The sequence below is a fragment of the Sorex araneus genome, chromosome 2 (genome assembly GCF_027595985.1).
Source record: "Sorex araneus isolate mSorAra2 chromosome 2, mSorAra2.pri, whole genome shotgun sequence".
Taxonomy (NCBI): domain Eukaryota; kingdom Metazoa; phylum Chordata; class Mammalia; order Eulipotyphla; family Soricidae; genus Sorex; species Sorex araneus.
This window is the reverse complement of record NC_073303.1, coordinates 248,688,649-248,699,491: the sequence shown is the minus strand read 5'-3', so window position 1 is coordinate 248,699,491 and position 10,843 is coordinate 248,688,649.

Genomic DNA, 10,843 nt, shown 5'->3' with positions numbered 1-10,843 from the left:
CACGGCTGCCAAGTGGGCATCGCCCGGCCCGCAGCTGCTGAGCATTAAGTGAGCTGACCGTTAACACAGCGTGAAACCCCAAAACTCAGCCCAGAGGCTGCAGCCCGCTCCCACGCTCTGCCCCCCACCCCACCCCACCCCCAGCTGGGGCTCCGAGGGAGCGCTCTGTGCCCGCCCCGCCCTGGCCCGAGTCCCGGGCAGCAGCTGGTGGCCGCCCGGCTGTGCCGCAGCTGTCCCTGCCTGCCCGGGGCCTCCCCGGGGACACAGGCCGGGCCTTGTTCTCAGACGCCCTCTTTGGGGGCGGAAGAAGGCCACGGCGGCGGCGGCAGGGGTGGGGGAGTGCGGGGGGCCACCAGAGGGATCCATTTCCAGGGCTCTGAGCCCGGATGCGTCCCCCGCGGCGCTGCTCTCCTGGCGGACACAGACAGAGCCAGCCGCCCTGCCTCTGCCTCCCTCCTGGGTACCACCAGGACGGCCCCTCTGAGCCTCCCCCGGAAAGGGAAGGAAATGGAGAGAGAGGGGACGTGAGAATTGGGGGTTGGGGGCCATGCAGAGGGCACGGGGTACAGGTATATACCCTGTCCTCAGCCAACCTGGGTTCGATCCCCGGCAACCCCCTGTGGGTGGGCCAAGGTCCCTTTTCAAAAAAAAAAAAGGATGGGGCTGGAGCAGTAGCACAGCGGGTAGGGCGTTTGCCTTGCACTCGGCCAACCCGGGTTCGAATCCTAGCATCCCATATGGTCTCCTGAGCACCGCCAGGAGTAATTCCTGAGTGCAGAGTCAGAAGTAACCCCTGTGCATCGCCAGGTGTGACCCAAAAAAAAAGCAAAAAAAAAAATGGGGACACTTCTCTCCTTGCTCCGCCTCACGGTCTTCCTCGGACTCCCCGGTGCCCAAACTCAGCTCCTCACCCCCAAACAGCACCTCCTCCGGGCCACCCCCCATCTCTGAGTCATCCAGGAGACAGGAGAGGGTGGCGCAGGAGGCTGGGGGGTCAAATCCTGCTGGTCCCGGGGCCGGAGAGGGGGGATGAGTGTGCTGGGTGTGACCCAAAACCAGACAAAGGGGGGAAAAATATGTATTTCAAGGAGGCTGGTGAGAGAATGGAACGGCTAGGAGCAGTTTGCATGCAGGAGGCCCAGAATCCATCACCAGCACCCCCAAGCATTGGGGGATGTGACCCCAAATCAAAAACAAAAGCAGGGGCGCCTATGCTGCCAGAGCACATGTGCGGCTGTGTCCACGTGGCCGAGCACATGTGGCGCCCGCCTCTCCCCGCTGGAGCTGTGGGCTCGCCTGCCTCCACCTCTAACGCTGGGGGGTGTGGAGGGTCTCTCCGCCCTCGGGGGAGCCCGCGCTCTCTTGAGCGCATTACTCCATCACTTTCTCTCCCTCCTTCCCATTCCTAAAAACCTCCAAATAAAATCGGTTTTACTTAAAAAAAAAAAAAAAAAAAAAAAAGCTGGGGCCTGAGAGAGAGCACAGCAGGGAGGGCGCTGCTCTTGCACGTGGCCGACCTGGGTTCGATCCCCGACATCCCATAGGGTCCCCCGAGCACCGACAGGAGTCATTCCTGAGTGTAGGGCCAGGAGTCAGCCCTGAACATCGCTGGGTGTGGCCCAAAAAACTATTTAAAAAATTCCCCCCTCCAATTTTTTTTTTCAAATAAATTCCCGGGGCTGGAGTGATAGCACAGCGGGGAGGGCGTTTGCCTTGAACACTCCTGACCCGGGTTAGATTCCCAGCATCCCATAGGGTCCCCTGAGCACTGCCAGGAGTGATTCCTGAGAGCCAGGAGTAACCCCTGTGCATCACCAGGTGTGACCCAAAAAGAAAAAAAAAATTCCCATCACCCCCCAGTCCCTGCTTGTCACTCTCTGTGCCACACTGAGTGCCACCCAGAAGCTGCTGTTTGAGCCCTTGCTGGGCCCCAAGTGTCCCCGGGGCCACTTGATCCCCTGCAGGTGACTCCTCCAGAAACACTTTCCCCAAAGAGCTTTTCTTTTTTTTGGGGGGGGAGGGAGGTCACATCCGGCGATGCACAGGGGTTACTCCTGTCTCTTGCACTCAGGAATTATTCCTGGTGGTGCTTGGGGGACCATATGGGATGCTGGGAATCGCACCTGGGTCGGCCGCGGGCAAGGCAAATGCCCTACCCGCTGTGCTATCACTACAGCCCCGCAAAGAGCTTTTCTTGCTTTTCTTTCTTTTGGGAAGATTAGTGCTCAGGGGTTACTCCCAGCTCTGTGCTCAGGGATCACTCCTGGCAGTGCTCAAGGGACCCTATGGGATGCCAGAAATCGAATCGAATAGACTGTGTGTCAGGCAAGCACCCTCCCCACTGTATTCTCTGTCAGGTGTGGCCCAAACCAACTACCTTCCCCCCAACTCCCCCCAGATAAAACAGTGCTTTCTGTTTATATTTTTTGTGGGGGGAGGAGGTCACATCTGGCAATGCTCAGGTGTTAACTCGTGGCTCTGGGCTCAGGAGTCACTCCTGGCAGTGCTCGGGGGGACCCTTTGGGATGTCGGGGATGGAACCCGGGTCAGCTGGACTATCACTCCGGCCCCAGTGGTGTCGATGTATTGATAGGGCGACAGTCCCTGGCTGCCAAGGGATGGGGTCGGGAAGGAGCTGAGTGGTGCCACACAACTAGAGCTGGGTCAGGTCACCGAGAGAGACAGGAACAGCTGCTGCTGACTTGGTCCTGCCCCCCCACACCCCCTTGTCCCCCCCACACCCCCTTTCCCCCCCCCCCACACCCCCTTGTCCCCCCCCACACACCCCAGCCCAGCTACCCACCCTGCACCCGCTCTGTCTGCAGCGCTGGCAGCCTCGCGCCCTCTGGGGTTCCTGCAAATTCCTGAAGTCCCATGTCAGTGAGAGACAGATGCTGCTAATCCTCCTGCCCTACCCCCCCCACCCCTGGCAGGCCCAGCGGCTGCTCCTTCTCCCTGCACCCCCACCCCTGCTCACCCGGCGGGGAGCCGCCCCTGAAACCTGCCTCTCTGGGTTTGTGTCCTGCTTGGATTTGGAGGCCACACCCGCCCAGCGGTGCTCAGGGCTGACTCCTGGAGCCATGTCCCTGGCGGTGCTCAGGGGACCCTGGGGGATGCTGGGGATGAAACCCAGGTCAGCCGTGTGCCAGGCCAGCGCCCCCGCTCCGCCATCCCGTCGCTCTGGGTCCAACTGGGTTTTGAGCATTTCTCAGGAAGACCATCCTGAGCTGAGACCAGGGCAATAGGACAGCGGGGAGGGCACTTGCCTGGCACACGGCTGACCCAGCTTCGGTGCCCGGCACCCCAAAAAAATGGTATCCCGAGCCCCACCAGGAGTGATGCCCGAGTTCAGAGCCAAGAGTGAGTCCTGAGCACTGCCAGGTGCCTCAGAACAAAACACAAACAAAATGAGCATCTCCGGGACGGATCCATTGCACGGACCAGCTGGGCCTCCAGCAGCTGTCCGGGTCCAGGGACGGGGGGGGGGGGGGGGGGCTGGCCCACCCCTCCTGCTGGGGGCAGGGCTGCCATGAGCTCATTCCCTCCTGCTGGGACACGGCTTTTGTCCCCAGTGCCCGAATGAGGACACCAAGGTTCACATGGAGCCAGGGACTGGCCAAGGTGACCCAGGGGCAGAAAAGTGAGTGGAACTTTGCCCACCCCCATCACCCGTGCCCCCCTCCCGCCACACAACCGCCAGTTTCATTCCCACGGCCCCAACAACTGGTCAGTTCTGGGGATCAGAAAGCGCTCCCGGGTCTGTGGGCTTGTGGGTTTCTTTGTGGGTCACTTTGCTTTGATTAATTTCAGGGGCTGAAGAGATAGGACGGTGGGGTGGGCGCTTGCTTTGCACATGGCCAAAACGGGTTCGAGTCCCAGCATCCCATATGGTCCCCTGAGTGCACCAGGAGTAATTCCTGAGGGCAGAGCCAGGAGTAACCCTTGAGCACTGCTAGGTATGGACACACACACACACACACACACACACACACACACACACACACACACACACACACACACAGACCCCTCCAGGAACTGGAGTGACAGTATAGTGGGGAGGGCTCTCGCTTTGCACGCGGCCTACCCAACTTTGATCCTTGGCATCCCATAGGGTCCCCCAAGCACCTTCAGGAGTAATTTCTGAGCACGAAGTCAGGAGTAACCCCTGAGCATCACTGGGTGTGCCACCCGCCCCCTGCGTGCGCGCGCACACACACACACACACACACACACACACACACACACAAATCATCAGTACATGTCCAGGAATGTAGCTCTGTGGTAGAATACGGTACCAAGGAGAAACTCTGCATGCAGCATATTTGAGACTCTGGGTTTGACCCCTGGCCTCGTGGGAGGATGGGGGAGTCCAGGGCCACAGAGACACCTCAGCAGGCCAAGCTCAGGCTTCCTAGTGGGATGGAACGCAGGAGATGGGCCAGAGCAGCAGTGCCCAGGGCTGACTCCTGGCTCTGTGCTCAGGGAACCCTCCTGGCGGGGCTCAGGGGACCCGATGGGACGCCGAGGATCGAACCCAGGTCGGTTGCATGCAAGGCCAGTGCTCTCCCCGCCATCCTAGCGCTCCAGCCCTCAGCAAGGGCTTTGCACGCCAGGCTTTCGCCCCGGGCACCGGCTGCCCTGAGCACTGCCCAGCGATTCGCAGGCACAATGGGCCAGAGTCGCCCTTGAGCACCGCTGGGTGTGGTCTGAAATTAATAACAATGATCCTAAGCACAGCCCGTCCTCATTGTCATCGAATATTGTGGCGAGGTTCCTGGAATCTTGGACCTAAAGCAAAACCACGTGGGACCAAGTGGATCGCGTCAGCACTGCGAGTTCAAAGTTGGCCGGTTTTGTATTCTTTTCCCTCCTTAATGTTTCTCATCAATTATGTTTTTTTTTTCTTTTCTCTTGTCCATGTTTTAACAAAGGGATATGACGTTATTTGAGGACCTTCCAAAAGAGTGTTTTTTGTTTCTGGTTTTTTGTTTCGTGTTGGTTTGGTTTTGGGGGACCACGCTTGGCAGTGCTCAGGGATCACTCCTGGCAGGCTTGGGGGACTCTGTGGGATGTGGGGGGGCTGACACTGGGTCAGCCGGGTGCAAGGCAAGTGCTCTACCCGCTGTACTTCCACTCAGACCCCAGAACCTTGCAGAATGTTTTTTGTTTTTTTTGCCTTTGGGTCACACCCGGCGATGCTCAGGGGTTACTCCTGGCTCTACACTCAGGAATTATTCCTGGCAGTGCTCGAGGGGCCCTATGGGATGCTGGGAATCGAACCTGGGTCAGCCGAGTGCAAGACAAACGTCCTACCTGCTATGCTATCATTCTACGCCCCCCCTCCAATTTTAAGCCATAGTCCAGCGGGGTGGGAGTTTTCCTTGCACTTGGCCAACCGAGGTTCGATCCCCAACATCCCATAGGATCCCCTGAGCACCGCCAGGAGTGATCCCTGAGTGCAGCAGAGCCAGGGGTCAGCCCTGAGGATCGTTTGTTGTGTCCCCAAACCAAATAATAAAAGTAGCACTGCAGCACTGTTGTCCCGTTGCTCATCGATTTGCTCGAGCGGGCACCAGTAACGTCTCCATTGTGGGACTTGTTGTTACTGTCTTTGGCATATCGAATATGCCACGGGGAGCTTGCCAGGCTCTGCCATGAGGGCGGAATACTCTCGGTAGCTTGCTGGGCTCTCTGAGAGGGAGGGAGGAATCGAACCTGGGTCCGCCGTGTGCAAGGCAAAACATAATACATAATAAAAATAAATAATAATAACAATTTTTAAAAAACACACCAGGTTTCCCATGAAAAGCTGCCCTTGGCTTCGATTTCCTCTCTGCTGGTTAAAAGGCCCCCATGTCCGATTGAGCTGAGCCAATTCCTTGCCACCCCCTGCCCCCCAGCAGCGACTGGCAGAACGGGGTGCAGGCAAAAGTGGGGTGAAGTCAGGATGAATTGTCCTGGCCCCGGGCCCATCGCTTCCCACATTCCCAGATCCTGATAGCGTCCCCCCGCCCGGCACACACACCCCACCTGCTACAGGATTTAGCCTAATCCCTGAGAATGTGTGGGGGGGGCAGCTGAAGCTCTCTAGGGTGCAGGGGGGGGCCTCAGGAGGAAATCTCTTTTATTCTCTCATTCCCGAAACCCAACCTCCCCAGGCACCTGGGACCCGGGGGAAGGGGAGGGGGGCTGCCGCCTGCCCCCAAGAAGTGTCTGAGGAGGAGCGTGAAATCACCAACAGCTGAACTCACCCCCCCTTTACCCACACCCTCTCACGTTGCCCCATCTACTACCCCCCCTTCGCCCCCCGCCGCCCTGGGTCCCAGCTTCACATTTTGGGGCTGGGGTCTGTAGTCCAGCCTGCCCGCCTGGCCCCTGTTGATGTCCCCACCTGGTCCCACAGCGGCAGGGAGGTGGGAGTGGGTGGGGGGGTGGTTGTGGTTTGGGTTGTCCTGTGTCCAAGAAAGATTCCGTTCAGTTACCCCTTCCTCCAAGAAGTCCACAATGATTTCACAGCTCAGGCGTTCTGCCTCCGTGCAGGACCTCTGAGCAGGTCAGCCCAGGGCATAGCAGGCCACACCCAGGAGAATCACTACTAGACAAGACAATTGTCATCTCTCCTCAAAAACCTCTCCCGGGGGGCCCAGGGGAATGACTCAGGGCTGGAGCACAGGCTTTGCATGTAGGAGCCCCGGAGTTGGTCCCTGGCACTGCAGGCTTCCCTGGTACTGCAGGCTTCCCTGGAGTTTGCCAGGAGCCACCCCTCTTCTCGGTGTCGTCCAGAAACAAACAAAACCAGAGGGGCTGGAGCAATACACAGCAGGACGCCGGCCTTCCATGTACCCACCCTGGTTCGATCTCCCGACATCCTGTATGTCCTGCCAGGCATGAGCCCTGAGTGCGGTCAGGAGGAAGTTCTGAGAAAAGCCGGGTGTAGCAAAGGAGAGAAAAAGAAAAAGAAAGGCAAAGAAACGAAAAGAAAAGTAGAAAGAAGGGAGGGGGAGGGAGGAGAGAGGGGAAGGAGGGAGGGGAGGGCTGGGGAGGGAAGGGGGGTCTCCAGATTGAGGCTCTTGCTTTGACAAAGGCTGACACCAGGTGAGTCTCCAGCACCCTTGGATGGTCCCCTGAGCACTGCCAGGAGTGATCCCTGAGCACGGAGTCAGGAATAAGCTCTGAGTACCGCTGGGTGTGGCCCCAAGACAAAACAAAGTGACCCATGTGTGTCTTACACACCCGTGCAGGGTCGCCCTAGACCCACTGGATACAGCTGATCTCACCCCCATCCACCTCCCAAACTTCTGTGTGTGTGTGTGTGTGTGTGTGTGTGTGTGTGTTGTTTGGGGGCCCCACCCAGTGATGCTCAGGCCTTACTCCTGGCTCTGTGCTCAGGACTGGGCTCCGGGGACCCTATGGGATGCCAGGGATTGAACCTGGGTCAGCCGTGTGCCAGGCACGCGCCCTCCCTGCTGGACTATGGGCCCACCCACAACTCCTTGCCTGGTCCTCCCCTGTCTAACCTCTCACCCACCTCAGGAACATTCTGTTTTTCACTGGGGATCAGGGGAGGCTCACCCAATGGTGCTCACCAGGAGATCACTCCTGGTAGGGTTCAGCTGACCCTATGCGGTACCGGGGGGTTGAATCCAGGTCAGCTGTGTGTAAAACAAACACCTTCCCTGCTGACTACCTTCCCACGTCCCTCTCTGCTGTGCTTACAAGAATCTCTGGGCCTGGGCCAGGAATGCCAGGCTAGTTTGAGATCTTAGGCTCTGGAAAGGCCTGAGCACCAAAGGGGGAGGGGAAGGACCTCAGGGCCTTTGCACCTGCATCTCCCCTCCTGGAATGCAGGCGCTCTGGCTCCTTTGGCCACTGGCTCTCAGCATAAAGGTCACCTGCTAAGCAAGCCCTCTTGGGAATGGGCCTGGCTAATGTCCCCTCCTCTGGTTACATCCCAGAGCCCCCTGTTTGCTTCCTGTTGGAATAATCTTGTTTGCTCGCTTCCTTTTTGTTTGTTTGGGGGCCACACCCAGCGATGGTCAGAGATCACTCCAGGAGGGGCTCAGAGGTGCTGGGGACTGAACTCAGGTGAACCATGTGCAAGGCAAGTGCCTTCCCCTGTTTATTTTGTCAGAGTTTTTTATTTGTTTTTATTTTTTTTTTGGGGGGTCACACCTGGCGATATTTAAGGGCTACTCCTGGCTCCGCACTTAGAAATCACTCCTGAAGGTGCTTGGGGGGACCTTCTGGGATGCCGGGGATCCAACCCGGGTGGGCCACGTGCAAGGCAAACGTCCTCCTCGCTGTGCTACCGCTCTGGCCCCCTGTTGGACTTTCTTCCAGCCCTTTTCGCTTACTCTTTCCTGGCTGAAAGGTGAGTTCTGGAAGTCATCGGGGAGCACTTAATTATGCAAAATGGGGGCCGGAGACATGGGATGGCAGGTCAGACACCTGCTTGCACATGACTGAGCCGGGTGTAATCCCTGGCACCACATAGGGTCCCCCAAGTGTCACCGAAAGTGACCCCTGAGCACAGAGCCAGGAGTCAGCCAAGAGCACTGAGAAGTGTGCCCCCAGAAAACAAAACAAAACATGGGGATGGCTCTGCATGTTGCCAACCTGGTTCAATACCCGGCACCCAGAGGGTCCCCTAAGCACCAGCAGGAGTGACCCCCGAGCACAGGGCCAGGAGTAGCCCCTGAGCCCGGCCAACTGTGTTTCAACATAACTCCTCAACTCCCCTCCCAGAGATATGATGCTCTCCAACTCCCCACCCAGGAACCTTGCATTCTAAGCACCCCCAGCCCCATCCCCTCCCCCCTCCCCCTCTTCCTCATCCCCTTCCTGGTACAGGGAAGCAGAGCTGTGCTAAAGTGCTGGGTTAAGGCGCCACCTCATGGCGAAGAAAGGAAATGCACCACTTTGCCCCTCAGCCTCCGGAGGAACAGGGGCTGAGAACTTTGGATCGGACCCCCAGAGGTTTACAGTCCTGGAGCTCAGGTTGTTTCGAGAAGAACATATTGTTAGGCAGGGAAGAGAGTCTGCAGGGTAAGGCACTTGCCTTGCACACTGCAGATCTACGTTCGTTCTCTGGGATCCCATAGGGTCCCCCGGAGTCTGGTTAGGTGTAATCCCTGAGACCAAAGCGCTGTGCACCCCTGGGTGTGGCCAAACCCCCACCTCGCCCCCACCCCCAGTGGAAAGTTGAGGGCTGGAGATATAGCCCCGGCTTTTTTTTTTTTTTGGTTCTTTGGGTCACACACACTGCGATGTTCGGGGGTTACTCCTGGCCCTGTGCTCAGGAATTACTCCTGGCAGTGCTCAGGGGACCCTATGGGATGCCGGGGATGGAACCTAGGTCGGCCATGTGCAAGGTAAGCGCCCTCCCCGCTGTACCATCGCCCCTGCCTGCCTGGCTTTGACCATAACTGTCCCTGCTTTGAATCCCTAATAACTACCAAATCCGGTCCACTGTGCGCTGCCAGAGGTCACTCTTGATCAGAAAGCCAGGAATAACCTCCAAGTGGAGTTCATGTCCAATTCAATCAGCTTAATCAATGGCTGATAAACAGCAGTACTCCTACATTTAAAAAAGGAAAAAAAAAAGGAATGACTTCTGAGCACTGCAGGATGTGGTTAAAAAACAAACAAATGCTATGTTGGGGTGTCAGTGACACCAAAGAGGGAAAGGACAGTGGGGAGGGCGTTTGCCTTGTACACAACCGACCCAGGCATCCCATAAGGACCCCTAAATGACACCACCAGGAGTGATTCCTGAGTGCAAAGGCAGGAGTAAGCCCTGAGCATCATTGGATGTGTCAAAAATATTAAGCAAGGGGCTGGAGCGATAACACAGTGGGGAGGGCGTTTGCCTTGCACGCGGCCGACCCGGGTTCGATTCCCAGCATTCCCCGAGCACCGCCAGAACTGATTCCTGAGCATAGAGCCAGGAGCAACTCCTGAGCTTTGCCGGGTATGACAAAAAAAAAAAAAAAAGTGGGTTGGATCAATCGGGCAGAGTAACAGCACAGTGGCACAGTGATCAGGACAGTTGCCTTGCATGGGGCTGGCCCAGGTTCAATCCCCCGCTCCACTATGTTCCCCTGAACCCTCCGGAAATGATCTCTGAACGCAAATCAGGAATAAACCCTGAGAACTGCAGGGTGGAGGGGGACACACCTAGTGAAGTTCAGGAGTCAGTTCTGGCTCTGCATTCAGGAACTACTCTTGGTGGGGCTTGGGGGACCATATGGGATGCTGTGGGGTGTCACCAGTTAGGGGTGGCTAGACTTTTCCTGGTGTCTACAAAATGAAGCAATCACAGAATATTTCTCAGAAGAGAAAGTGGAATAGGGACTGGAGTGATAGCACAGCGGGTAGGGTGTTTGCCTTGCACGCAGCCGACCCGGGTTCGATTCCCTGCATCCCATATGGCCCCCTGAGCACCGCCAGGAGTAATTCCTGAGTGCAGAGCCAGGAATAACCTCTGTGCATCACCAGGTGTGACCCAAAAAACTTTTTAAAAATAATTAATTAATTATTTTTAAAAAAGAAAGTGGAATAAAGCCCATGGCTAGTTGCTATTTACATTAATACTCTTTTTTTTGGGGGGGGGCACAACCGGTAGTGCTCAGGGTTTACTTCTGGCTCTGCACTCAGGGATCACTCCTAGTAAGTTGGGGGACCATATGGGGTCAAATCCACGTTGCTGCATGCAAAGCAAATACCTTATCTGCCAGGCCCTTATCTCTGGCCCCTGCATGAATATTCATGAAGGTGTTTAGCACACGCTGCCCCCCCCCCCATCTGTGGTTCTGATCCCTGGGCCAGCAAGAGGATCCAAGAG